The sequence below is a fragment of the Lutra lutra genome, chromosome 2 (genome assembly GCF_902655055.1).
Source record: "Lutra lutra chromosome 2, mLutLut1.2, whole genome shotgun sequence".
In the NCBI taxonomy this organism is placed as follows: Eukaryota; Metazoa; Chordata; class Mammalia; order Carnivora; family Mustelidae; genus Lutra; species Lutra lutra.
The window spans coordinates 97358700-97373086 of NC_062279.1; the positions used below are offsets into that span (position 1 = coordinate 97358700).

The following is a 14387-nucleotide window of genomic DNA, read 5'->3' on the forward strand; positions in this document are numbered from 1 at the left end:
ACTGGAGGGTACTGCAGGAAACTTGACTTTTGCTGCTTTTGGAAACCATATCCAGTTGATATTACCTGTGCCTTGAAGTTTTGAGGTCTCAGGGCATAAGAATAATGGGCCAGGAAAGTGCATGGTCACAGTCAATCAGGCTTAGCCCATTGGTGCTGAGATAGCAAGAGAAGCTGAAGAAGCATACTTCTTTGTTCATTGATTTAACCAGTAACATGTAAGATCTGCTATGCTTAGTAGGCACTGGGAAATTATAGGGAATATCACAAAGAAATAGTTCATGGATGTGACAAAGTTTCTGAGAAGACTGAAGATGTCTGTGGCTAAGTCAAAGGAATTTTATAAGTATTTTCTCTCGAGGAGCACCTGGGTGGTTCAGTTGTTAAGCGTCTGCCTTCAGCTCAGGCCATGATCCCAGGGTCCTGGGATGGATCCCCACATCAGGCTCTCTGCTCAGTGGAAGATTGCTTCTTCCTCTCCCACCCCTGCTTGTGTTCCTTCTCTTTCTGTGTCTTTCTCTCTTGAATAAATAAATAAAATCTTCAAAAATAAAAAGAATTTTCTCTAAAAGCATCTGACATTGTTGGAATAAGCTGGAGCGCTGCTTTGGGAAAATGAACTAGGGTAGAGGCAAAAAAAAAAAACCACCAAAACCCAACACAGTAATACCACCCACAGAGCTTAAAGTAGGTAAAGCTGAATGGGAAATCCCAAGATGAAGGTAAATCCCAAGAGAACAGAAAATGGGAAGTCCCAAGATGAAGGTAAGAAAAAGCCCATAAAGTATTACTAAGAAAATCGTGTTTAAAAGGGAATTAAAAATGACTTAACCCATATAGAAAGATTATAAATGAGGCAAAATTTGAGATGGTTGTGTGTGTGTGTGTGTGTGTGTGTGTGTGTGTGGTTTCAAGAATCAAGTAGTGACTTGCAATCTGGATTAGTTAGCTTGAGTTGCCATAACAAGATAGCACTGATCAGGTGGCTTAAACATCAGAAATTTATTTCTACGATTTCTGGAGACTAGATGTCCTAGTTTAAGGTTTAGCAGCCCTCAGTTTCTGGTGAGAGCTCTTTTTCTGCCTTGCAGATAGCTGCCTTCTTGCTGGATCTTCGCATGGCCATTCCTCTAAGTATGCACAATATGAGAGAGACACTGAAAGAGAGTGTTCTGGAGTCTCTTCTTATCAGGACACTAATACCATTGGATCAGGACCTCTACCCCTATGACTGATTTAATCTCACTAACTCCTTCTAAGTCCAGTTTCTAAGTACAGTAACACTTGCAGTTAAGCCTTTGACATTTGAATTTTGAGAGGACATAGTTCAATCCACAGCAAACATTAAGCATATTTTATGTAATAGTATTGATATTTTATGTCAAGGATTCTGTGGCTAAACATTTTTATCCCAAACACATGTCATTGTGAAATATGCTAAATTCTTTGCTTATTTCATGGACATGTTTATTTTGGAACATTCTTTGAACTAGATCTGGTGTTGCCTAGGATGTACATATTTATTTAACATACATCATCAGATATGTGGTAGATTTGGTTTAAATTCACAGCATTTATTCAGTATCTATTATTTACAATAGCTATAAGCTAGGTGTTTCTTGGTGTACACTCTCATTTAATGCACATAATAAACTAGTATTACTCTATAAATTTAAGTGGAATTAAAAATTGTCCTTAGGAAATCACTTCCACTCGTGGGAACACAATAAGTAAGTTGTAATAAAACATTTTATTTTATTTTATTTTATCCCAGGGGTTTATTGAAAACTCTAAACCAAGGAACTTACTTGTTTGTTGGGATGCTATTATATTAGTTTGGGACTTACAGAGGACTAGAATAACACTTTGAATTTCTGGATAACTCAATTTCTTAGAGTCTCTGGAAAGGACTACCTGATTCAGGATTTGCCAACTATCTTTAATTTACAGAACTGCATACCTATTTATACACAGGAAGATCTTAAGAGAATATATATATATATATATATATATTTATTTATATTTATATTTATTTATTTATTTTATTTATATTTATTTATTTAATATATATAAATATATATTTATTTATTTAATTAATTTATTTATATCTATTTATATATATATATATATATATATATATATATATATATATATATTTTATTGCCATGATAAACCCATCCATTCTGAAGAGGGAGTAGTAGTAGGGAAACTTGCTTGCTAATCCTACAATCATCAGTACATTGCTCAAAACCTGATACTTGTTGAACACAGAAGAGGCTCTAGTAGTAATTGCTCTGAGAACTGTAACTCTACACAATTGTTTAGTCTGGCCAAGCTGTAGATTTAAAGTGCCTTTGATGTAATGTCTAAAGGTATTTTTAAATTACAAATCTGCATTAATACAGCAAAGAGGCATAATGCAATATTGAAAATAAAAAGGCAAACAGACATGCAAACAAAAATCCATGCTATATTCATCAGAAATTATAAACGAAGAGCATTCATTATAATGATCTCTGTCTTAGTGTACAGATCTGTCTTCCTCTGAGATAGTACTTGTATATTTTAAGTTATAATGATCTTGTAACATTTCTTCTCTCCCCCCACCTAGTCCGGAGTGTACAATCTGAAGTAAGTTTCATTTGTTAGATAATATTTTAGATATTATATATTATTTAGATATATCCAAAGGTTGACAGATAATTCTTATTTGCCTGTGGCCAGGACCACAGGGATTTCTTGAATTGATTGTATGTATTTCTTTCCTTGAGATAACACATACTTTACCCTTTCTAGAGTAGAAATCCCATTGTACAATTTGTTTTCACCAAGGGATTTGTTTGCATATTTAATGGGCATGTTTACCATGGAATATTCTTTGACCTAGATCTGGTGTTACCCATGAGGTATGATGAATATAGTTAAATTAGTGGACAGAGATAGACAAACCAAGTTTTAAGAGATCATAAATATGTATCTGATAATGTTGACTAAACAAAAATTTTCTACCAGGTCCTGGAAATTATAGATTGATAGTTTTACAAAATGATGAATATCATTAATGGTAATTTAAAGCAGAATTGACTTTTTTATTAGAGAGGGTTTTTTGGGATAATAAAGTGACACTATATATTTTATTCCTACTCTTTTTACTGTCAGTATTTTATCTTTATTTTAAAGAATCAAGATTAATGGTTTATTTGGCTTTTCATTTAGATAGCTTAGTGATAATTTTGTTATATCTTAGTAACATTTTCAATGAAAAAAGGGAAGATTTTAATAAAACATGAACCTGTCAATATTCCTGATTATCCTGAGCAATAAAGACAGCCTTTGGCTATATTACTAATGTACACAATCAATTGGAAGATAATAAAATTGAATAAACAGTAGTTGAATTAAAGTTTACATTAACATTGTTTTTTACCTATAATATTGATTTAACTTATTAAAAACTGTACATTGTAGGAGAATCAATATAGATTTAAAGAAAGTTTAGTTTTGGGGCCCCTGGGTGGCTCAGTGGGTTAAAGCCTCTGCCTTCGGCTCAGGTCATGATCCTGGGGTCCTAAGCTCGAGCTGCACATCAGACTCTCTGCTCGGCAGGGATCCTGCTTCCTCCTCTCTCTGTGCCTGCCTCCCTGCCTACTTGTGATTTCTGTTTGTCAAATAAATAAATAAAATATTAAAAAAAAAAAAGAAACCTTGTAAGAATACTTTAAAAAAAAAGAAAAAAGAAAGTTTAGTTTTGGTGTTTTAGTAACTTACAAATTTTCTTAATATTTATCCTAGGGGCACCTGGGTGGCTCAGTCAGTTAAGCATCTGACTTCAGCTCAGGTCATGATCCCAGGGTCTTAGGATCAAGCCCCATATCAGGTCAGGCTCCCTGCTCAGTGGGGAGTCTGCCTCTGCCACTCCTCTTCCCCCTGGTCATGCTCTCTCTCTCTCTCAAATGAATAAATAAAATCTTTAAAAAAGTTATCCTAGCAGTGTGATTAAAATTTTAGAATAAACCCCCCAAATTAAAGTGTTGGTGTTGTCATTCTTTCATGATCGTAATACCTGTTTTTTTTTGTTGAGATATTAGGTAACCAAAACAATAATTCCTGGGGATATCCACACCCTAATCATTGGAATTTTTGAGTGTGTTACATAACTTGGTGAAGGAAAATTAAAGTCACAAATGGAATTAAAGTTGTTAATCAGCTGACCTTAAAATAGAGAGCTTTTCTGGATTATTTAACTGTGTCTAGTAATCACAAAGATTTTTAAATGTGGAGCAAGAGTGAAAATAGGAGGTTAGAGTGATTCTATGTAAGAAGGACTTGACTCACTCTGCTTTTGAAGGTGGAGAAAAAGGGTCACTAGCTAAAGAATTAGGTGGCCTCTAAAAACTGGGAAAAGGCAGGAGACTGATTCTCCTCAGAGCCTTGACAACTTAACCCTTCAAAGTCAGCATGAGAATCTTTCCAGTGGGCTTTATAAATGTCTTACATAATGTAACCAAATCATGGAAGTGATTATCCCCTCATACTCATAAGTCCTACCTACACTCAGGAAGAACATATACAGGGTAAATACACCATGGGACAGGAATCTTGGGGGCCATTTTGGAATTTTGTCTAACACACTTTAGGTGTCTCTCTTTCTCCCCACAGACACACAAGCACAAACACACTCAGACACATACACTTGTTTTATATTATCAACATATGTCATCTTGGACATCTCATCTTCTTATATTTGTTTTTTTAATTGTTTTTTTACTAGTTCAGTCATAATATTTATATTTTAACTACTGGATCCCATCTGATTCATGAAAACACTATGAAGAATTTAAAGAGAATTTCTCTTCTGCATCCTTTCTCTTATGATAGTCAATTATATACTCCCCATCACCAAAATGACACCACTTGTGACACTAGCAATTCAGATCATAGTTTTTAATATTTATATTAAAAATCTCTTTAATCTATGAGAGTTAAGTAAAAATTAATGTGTAGATCCACATTTCTGGTGACAGAAAAAACTATGACTGAAAAATTTTCACACTGATCTAGCACTTTATATTTTCAATGAGTCAAGTAATTAATTACATTCTAATACTCTTATGAAGGAGATTGGGCATTTTTATAGATTAGAAAAATTACAGCAAAAGTCTTAAAGCAAGTCTTTATCATTGTCCAGGAATGCATGCCTCCCAAACTGAAGATTTCTTACAGGAAAAATTGCCAAAATTTTTTCCCTAAAGGATAACAAATAATATTATAAAATACATTTTTATAGTAAATTTCTAAAAATACTTGATAATTTTATGAGTAAAAAGAAGTTACAGAATATATAAAATATTGTGTCTAAATGTTCATGTGCTCATAATTTTAAGTGTATTTAGAGAACGTAAATGAACCCTATGCAGCATTAGTTCTGTGCATATATGATAGTCTCCCCTCCCCAGTGCCTAACCCTATTTTCTGACCCAACTATATTAACTACAGATGAAAAAAAATAAACCTCTTTAATACATTGTTTTTTTGGTTAGTGTAACTTAAAATTTAAAATAATATATAAGAGCAAAAAATTGTTTAATGTATTTAATTGTTTAATGTATGAGATATTAAGGAATAAACCATAGTTTGAATACACATTAGTATTATTGTAGAAAGACTGCAGTAGGTCTTCAGAGAAAACCATTCCCTCTCTCTCTCTCTCTTTTTAAAGACTTTATTTACTTATTTATTTAAGAGAGATATTGAGAGAGTGAGAGGGTGAGAAGGGGAGGGGCAGATAGAGAGGGAGAGAGAAAATATCAAGCAGATTCTGTGCCAAGTGCAGAGCCCAATGCAGGGCTCAAACTCAAGATTGGGAGATCATGACCTAAGGCAAGAACAAGATTCTGATGCTTAATCAATTGAGCCGCCCAGAAGCCCCACCATCCCATCTTTTTTAAGAGAAACTTAAGTAGTAGCTAAACAGAGAAATTTCATTATGATCTGGGGAACAGGCAACCTTGCACTACAAATCCTATTTGGTTACAGGATAAGAAACATCTGTTGATTTAAAAAAAATCTTTTTTTTTTTTTTAAAGATTTTTTAAATTTATTTGACAGAGAGATCACAAGCAGGCAGAGAGGCAGGCAGAGAGAGGAGGAAGCAGGCTCCCTGAGAGAGCAGAGAGCCCGATGCGGGGCTCAATCCCAGGACTCTGAGATCATGACCTGAGCCGAAGGCAGCAGCTTAACCCACTGAGCCACCCAGGCGCCCCCCAAAAAATCTTTTTATTAAAAGAAAAGCCATTAGTAATCTCATTGTTATATCCCCAAATACTACTTCTAATAGAGATAGGTATCCTTCTTGTCTTTCTTCTTTCTTTCCAATGTAACTGCCATGTGGATAAAGTATGTCTTGTGGGATATAATCATAAAGTATATTTATTCTCATAAGGAATCAGATACTCTTCTATTTGACTAATACTGTTCAGAACTGAAATGTGCTCATTGGGTAAGGAAATGTTTAAAAGTATTCCTTCATCAGATACTTTCTTGGGTTCTTTGGAGACTGTTTTGCATGCCCCTTTTGCCCAAAGGGAGTCTTCACATGCAAGTGAATGACCTCTCCTTGTTTTCTTTTTCTCCCTGGTTTTTGGTGTTTTACTGCTGCATAAGATCTCCCTCACTGTTGGTATTCCATTGCCCCTTTGGTGGGCAATCCCAGGTAACATCATTGCAAGCCCACCAGGTTATCTATCAAATGGTACCCACATCTGGTTCCCCAGGTATATTTTGTTAAGAGGACCTTGGGAAAGAAGCAGATCCCAGTGCAAAAGCACCTCTTTTTCCCTTAGGAGATGAAACTGTCAGGGAATTACTCATCCTTAAATTTCTCAAGCTCATTCAGACATTTGTCCACTATGTACACCAACTGCAGGCAACAAATACTAAGCTCCATGACTTGTTTTCTCACTGTCCTCTCTCTTTAGTTCAGGTGAAGGGAGAATTTCACCATTCTCCCTCCTTGGGGTGCTGAGTGAATGGATGCCATGCATAGCAGCACACAAAACACTCTAGCCAACACTTTCAATCTTCTACTTCCCTTCTTGTTGTGAATGAGAGGGTTGAAAACAAGTGGTTTTCCATAGCTTCCTTTTGTAAGTTCCACATGATGGTCTCACATTTCATTTTAGAATGTAAGTATCTCTTTTCTTGATTGTTGGCAGAAAATAAATTAAGATATTTTTATTTTAATATTGTACTACACTAACTTTAAAAGGTGAACACACTTATGTATATTAATTAAATGCATAGTTTTCTTTTTTAAAGATTTTATTTGGGGCACCTGGGTGGCTCAGTGGTTAAAGCCTCTGCCTTCGGCTCAGGTAATGATCCCAGGGTCCTGGGTTCGAGCCCTGCATCGGGCTCTCTGCTCAGCGGGGAGCCTGCTTCCTCCTCTCTCTCTCTGCCTGCCTCTCCACCTACTTGTGATTTCTGTCAAATAAATAAATAAAATCTTAAAAAAAAATAAAGATTTTATTTATTTATTTGAGAGAGAGAGAGAGAAAGAAAGAGCGTTCACACGAGTGGGGGGAGGGGCAGAAGAAGAAGCAGAGTTCCCGCTGAGCGGGGAGCCTGATGTGGGGCTTGATCTCAGGACCCTGAGATCATGACCTGAGCTGAAGGCAGACACTAAACTAACTGAGCCACCCAGGTGCCCCTAAATGTATTGTTTTCTTAACAGTCTTGTGATTCAATTGCAGATCATACTTTATTCTCTTAAGTTCTAAGAACTTTTCATCTTAGTACATGTTATTTGAAAACTTGATTTTAATGGCTGTCTAATATTTAACAGCACAGATGTACAATCAATTATTCAATAATTTTCCATTGTTGTACATTCATGTAAAATCTGATTTTTAGTATTATATATTACATCATAATGACAGGCTTTTATCAAATTTCCCTTCTAAAAGGGTATAACAATTTCAATTCTTACCAGTACTGTTTAAGCAAGTTCACTTTTGACAACCTTGACCACATTTTTTCAATTTAATATGTAAAAATGGTATTTCATTGATTTTTCCATTTGCAATTATTTAAGTGAAGTTGAAATGCTTTTGCATGATTATTGTTTTTTTCCCCTTATTTGATATGCTCTGTCTCTTAGTAGGTGGGTTCATTTTTCTGTCACTTTTATATTTATATTCACTTTCAACATGTCATTCTGCAATTTGTTTGTACTCCTTTTCCTTTATTTTCTATTTGTCTATTTATCTTTTACCTCTTTTGGTTTGAGAAAGCTCTCTGTATTTCCCCTCCTTTTCTCCTTGACAGTTTTAAGCTATAAGACTGCAATGGTGTTTTTAGAGGTTATCCCAATATAAAATCTTGACCAAAAAGTTTTTTAAAACAAGGCCTGTATTTAGTCAGCAACTCTTTCTCCTGTGTAAGACACCTAACTTAAGATGATTTACATGCCTAGTGCTCACTTCAGCAGCACATATACTAAAATTGGAACAATACAGAGAAAATTATTAGCAAGGTCCCTGTGCAAGGATGACACACAAATGTGTGAAGTGTTCCATATTTTTTCAATGGCATGAAAGTCGAATCTTTCAATAGTTGCTCCAAATATAAATGAGCTAAGTGCTCTAATCAAAAGGAACAAGGTATTAGATTGGATAAAAAGCAAGACCCATTGCTGTGCTGTCTGCAAGAATCTCATTTTATATCCAAAGTCACCTCCAGATAGAAAATGTTCATTTACCATGATAATGGACATCAGAAGAAAGTTGGGGTATCAATCCTTATATCAGACAACTCAGAATTTAAACCAAAGACTGTAATAAAAGATCAAGGTTAATTAATTAAAGGGTCTATCCAATAAGAAGTTCTAACAATTATAAATATTTATGCCCCTAACAAGGGACTAGCCAATTATATAAGCCAATTAAGAAGAAAATTAAAGAAACACATTGATAATAATACAATACTAGTAGGGGACTTTAACACACCCCCCTCACAGCAATGGACAAATCATCTAAGTAGAAGATCAATAAGGAAACAAGGGCTTTGAATGACACACTGGACCACATGGACTTTACAGATATATTCAGAGTATTTCATCCTAAAGCAACAGGATACACATTCTTCTCTAGTGCACATGGAGCATTCTCCAGAATAGATCACATACTGGGTCACAAATCCGGTCTCAACTGGTTTCAAAAGACTGAGATCATTCCTTGCATATTTTCAGACCACAATGTTTTTAAACTTGAACTGAAACACAAGAGGAAATTTGGTAGGAACTCAAAAACATGGAGGTTAGACAGCATCCTATTAAAGACTAAGTGGGTCGACCAAGAAATTAAAGAAGAATTTTTTAAAAATCATGGAAACAAATGAAAAAGAAGTGTAACTGTTCAAAATCTTTGGGATGCAGCAATGATGGACCTAAGAGGGAAGTATATAGCGATACAAGCCTTCCTCAAGAAACAAGAAAGATCTCCAATGCACAACTTAACCTTACACCTAAAGTAGCTTAAGAAAGAACAGCAAATAAAGCCTAATCCCAGCAGGAGAAGAGAAATGATGATTAGATCAAAAATCATTGAAATAGAAACCAAAAGAACAGTAGAACAGATCAATGAAACTAGGACATAGTTCTTTGAATGAATTAATAAGATTGATTACCCCCTTGGCAGATTTATCAAAAAGGAAAGGGAAAGGACCCCAATAAATAAAATCGTGAATGAAAGAGGAGAGCTCACAACCAACACTAATGAAATATAAACATTTGTAAGAACATATTATGAGCAACTATATGCCAACAAATAGGCAACCTGAAAGAAATGGATGCAATCCTAGAAATGTATAAACTACCAAAGCTGAAACAGAAAGAAATAGAAAACCTGAACAGACACATAACCAGCAAGGAAATTAAAGCAGTAATAAAAAATCTCCCAATAAACAAGAGTCCAGGACTGGGTGGCTTCCCAGGGGAATTCTACCAAACATTTAAAGAAGAATTACCTATTCTCTGAAGTTGTTTCAAGAAATAGAAATGGAAGAAAATCTTCCAATCTCTTTCTATGAGGCCAGCATTTACTTGGTCACAAAACTAGACAAAGACCCCACCCAAATGTAGAATTATAGACCAATACCCCTGATGAACATGAATGCAAAAATTCTCACCAAGATACCAGCCAATAGTACATTAAAATGATTTTTCACCCTGACAAAGTGGGATTTATTCCTGGGCTGCAAAGGTGGTTCAACATCTACAAATCAATCAATGTGATACTCTACATTAATAAAAGAAAGGACAAGAACTATGTAATCCTCTTGTTAGATGCAGAAAAAGCGTTTAACAAAGTACAATATCCTTTCTTGATTAAAACTCTTCACAGTGTAGGGATAGAGGGAACAAACCTCAATATCATAAAAGCCAACTACAAAAAGCCCACAGCATATATCATTCTCAATGGGGAAAAGCTGAGAACTTTTCTCGTAAGGTCAGGAATATAGCTGGGATGTCCACTCTCACTATCTTGTTCAACATAGTGCTAGAAGTCCTAGCCTCAGCAATCAGCAATCAGACAACAAAAAGAATAAAAGGCATCTGCAATGGCAAAGAAGATTCACTCTTTGCAGATGACATGATACTTTATATGGAAAACCCAGAAGACTCCACCCCCAAACAACTAGAACTCACACATGAATTCAGCAGGATATAGTGGCAGGTTGTAAAGCCAGCACACAGAAATCAGTTACATTGCTATACACTAGCAATGAAATAAAAGAAAGAGAAATTAAGGAGTTGACTTCATTTACATTTGCACCCAAAACCATAAGATACCTAGGAATAAAGCTAACTAAAGAGGCAAAGGATCTGTACTCAGAAAATTATAAAACACTTATAAAAGAAATTCCACAAATAAATGGAAAAACATTTCATAAAGAAATGGAAAAACATTCTATGCTCATGGATTGCTCATATATTGTTAGAATGTCTCTGCTTCCCAAAATGATCTACACATTCGATACAATCCTTACCAAAATACCATCAGCATTTTTCACACAGCTGGAACACACCATCCAAAAACTTGTATGGAACCAGAAAAGACCCCAAATAGCCAAAGGAATGTGGAAAAAGAAAACCAAGCTGGTGATGTCACACATTCTGGACTTCAAGCTATAATAAAAAGCTGTAATCATCAAGAGAGTATGGTACTGGCACAAAAGTAGACACATAGGTCATTGAAACACAACAGAGAATCCAGAAATGGACCTTCAACTCTATGGTCAACTAATCTTTGATGAAGCAGGAAAAAAATATTTTTATATTGATTGCATATTTAAATTATAATATTTTGAATGTTTTGAGTTAAATAAAATATACTATTACAATTAATTTCAACTGTTTCTTTTTAATGTTTTTACTGTAGTTACTAGAGGATTAAAAATTATACATGTAAACACACAAATCTTCAGCAAAGTGGGAAAGAATATCCAATGGAAAAAAGTCTCTTCAACAAATGGTGTTGGGAAAATTGGATAGCTACATGTAGAAGAATGAAACTGGACCATTTCTTTATACCATACAAAAAAATAAATTCAAAATGGATGAAAGACCAAAATGTGAGACAGGAATCCATCAAAATCCTGGAAGAGAACACAGGCAGTTACCTCTTCGACCTTAGCCACAGCATCTTCTTGCTAAACATTTCTCCTAAGACAAGGGAAACAAAGGCAAAAATGAACTATTGGGACTTCATCAAGATAAAAAGCTTTTGCACAGCAAAGGAAACAGTCAACAAAACCAAAAGATAACAGACAGAATGGGAAAAAATACTTTCAAATGTCTTATTAGATAAAGGGCTAGTATCCAAAATCTATAAAGAAGTTATCAAACTCAACACCCAAAGAACAAATAATCCAATCAAAAAAGGGGCAGAAGACATGAACAGACATTTCTCCAAAGAAGATATATGAATCGCAAAAAGACACATGCTCTATATCACTTGGCATTGGGGAAAAACAAATGAAAACCACAATGATATACCACCTCACCAGTCAGAATGGCTAAAATTAACAAGTCAGGAAAAAAAAAAAAAAGATGTTTGCAAGGATGTGGAGAAAGGGGAGCCCTCTTACACGGTTGGTGTGAATGCAAGCTGGTGCAGCCACTCTGGAAAACAGTATGGACATTCCTCAAAAAGTTGAAAATAGAGCTACCCTACAACCTAGCAATTGCACTAATAGGTATTATCCCAAAGATACAAATAACTGATCTGGAGGAGCACCCACACCCCAAAGTTTATAGCAGCAATGTCCACAATAGCCAAAGTATGGAAAGAGCCCAGATGCCCACCGACAGATGATAAGGAAGATGTTGTATATATACACAATGAAATACTACTCAGCCATCAAAAAAATGAAATCTTGCCTTTCACAATGATGTGGATGGAACTAGAGGGTACTATGCTATATGAAATAAGTCAATCAGAGAAATACAATTATCATATGATCCCACTAGTATGTGGAATTTAAGAAATAAAACAGAGAATCATGGGGAAAGGGAGGGAAAAAAAAGATGAAATCAGAGAGGGAGACAAACCATGAGAGACTCTTAATCATAGGAAACAAACTGAGGGATACTGGAGGGGAGAGGTATGGGAGGATGGGGAGCTGGGTGATGGACATTAAGGAGGGCATATGATTGTAATCAGCACTGGGTATTACATAAGACTGATGAATCACTGAACTGTACCTCTGAAACTAATAATACACTGTATGTTAATTAATTGAATTTAAATAAAAAAGATAATTTACATGCCTAGTGAATAGTCCTTTATAACATTCTCCTGAACTACACTCTTCTAAGATTTTGTACCAAAAGTTATTTAAATATATCAATATGTTTGAACAAAGGATTGTGGCTTATTGGTTTCTGCTAGTCTAAAATTTGTGTCACTGAAGGGCATTTTCTAGTAGTTATTCATGAAAGAATGTGACTGTCAAGCCCTTTAGATTAGCAATGTCCAATAAAAAATACAACACAAATCTCCAATGGAACTCATACAGGTAATTCGAAATTTTGTAGTATCCACACTAAAAAAAAAAAAAAAAAAAAGAAATTAATTTCAAATTTAATAACTTATTTTAGTTAATCCTATATATCCAAAATATTATCATTTCAACGTATAACTAACAAAAACATTAATTGAATATTTCATAGTTTTTGTACTAGACCTTTGAAATTTAAGGTATATTTTATATATGTAGCACATCTCCACTCAGATGTGAGTAGCTTCAAGTGCTTGATAGACACATATGACCAGTGTGTGTACTGGACAGAGAAGTTCTAAGTCTTAAAAAGACTTTAATTTTAAATACTCAAAATGAGAATAGTCTCTTACACATACCCTTATTTTTACATTCTATTAAACAAAGAACATTCTATAACCCTGTTGCCCTCCCTGATACTATGTTTCCCTTTTTCATTTCCTTTCTGACCAAAGAACTTCCAAGAGCTATATGGTTAGTCTGGTCTGTTGGCAATAAATTCTCTTATATATCTTCATCTGAAAAATGTCTTTATTTCCCATTCATTCCTGAAGTATATAGAAATTTTTTCTGGGTTGAAGTTCTTTCCTTTCAGCACTTGAAAAATGTTTTGCCAATTCCTTCTGACCTTCATGGTTTCAGAGGAGAAGTCCATTATCATCTGATTTGTTGTTCCTTTGTAGGTAATGTGTCATATTGTACTAGCTGTTTTCAAGATTATTTTTCTTTATTTTTAGTTCTCAGAAATCAGATTATGATGTCTTTTGGTGTAGTTTTCTAGTTCTTAAAATTTATTGATCTTCTTGAATATGAAAGCTTGTACCTCTTGCCAAATTTGGGAAATTTTTAGTCACTACTTCAAATATTTTTTGAGGCTGACATTTTTCTCTTCTTCTGAAACTTTAACAACATAAGATTTAGATCTTCTTTATTGTCTAAATGACCCTGAAGCTTTGTTCATTTTTTATTTTCAATGTTTTTTCTTTCTGTTGCTCAGATTGGGTGACTTTTATTGATTGGTCTTCAAATTTATTGATTCTTTCTTTTGTCATCTCTGTTCTGCTAGAGACCATATCCAGTGAAATTTTTATATTGGTTTTTGTGTTTTTTTTTTTCAACCTTAATCCATAATTTTCATTTTGTTCTTGTTTTTTATTTTTTTAACCTTCTACTGTTTTGTTGAAATTTTCTATCTTTTCACCCTATTTCAATAGTGTTTGCAATTGTTCACTGAAATATTTTTAGGTGGTTGCATTGAAATTCTTATTAAGTAATTCTGATAACTAATCTGCCTTGGAGTTGCTATCTGTTAATTGTCTTTTTAATATT

At 34.5% G+C, this 14387-nt stretch overlaps 1 non-coding gene across 1 annotated transcript; it reads left to right on the plus strand.

Moving 5' to 3' along the window:
* The first annotated feature begins 8471 nt into the window (after nt 1-8471).
* On the plus strand, nt 8472-8581 carry LOC125094517 (U6 spliceosomal RNA). The gene has a single exon (XR_007125543.1). It is a non-coding gene; the product is annotated as a U6 spliceosomal RNA (small nuclear RNA).
* Nucleotides 8582-14387: the final 5806 nt, after the last annotated feature.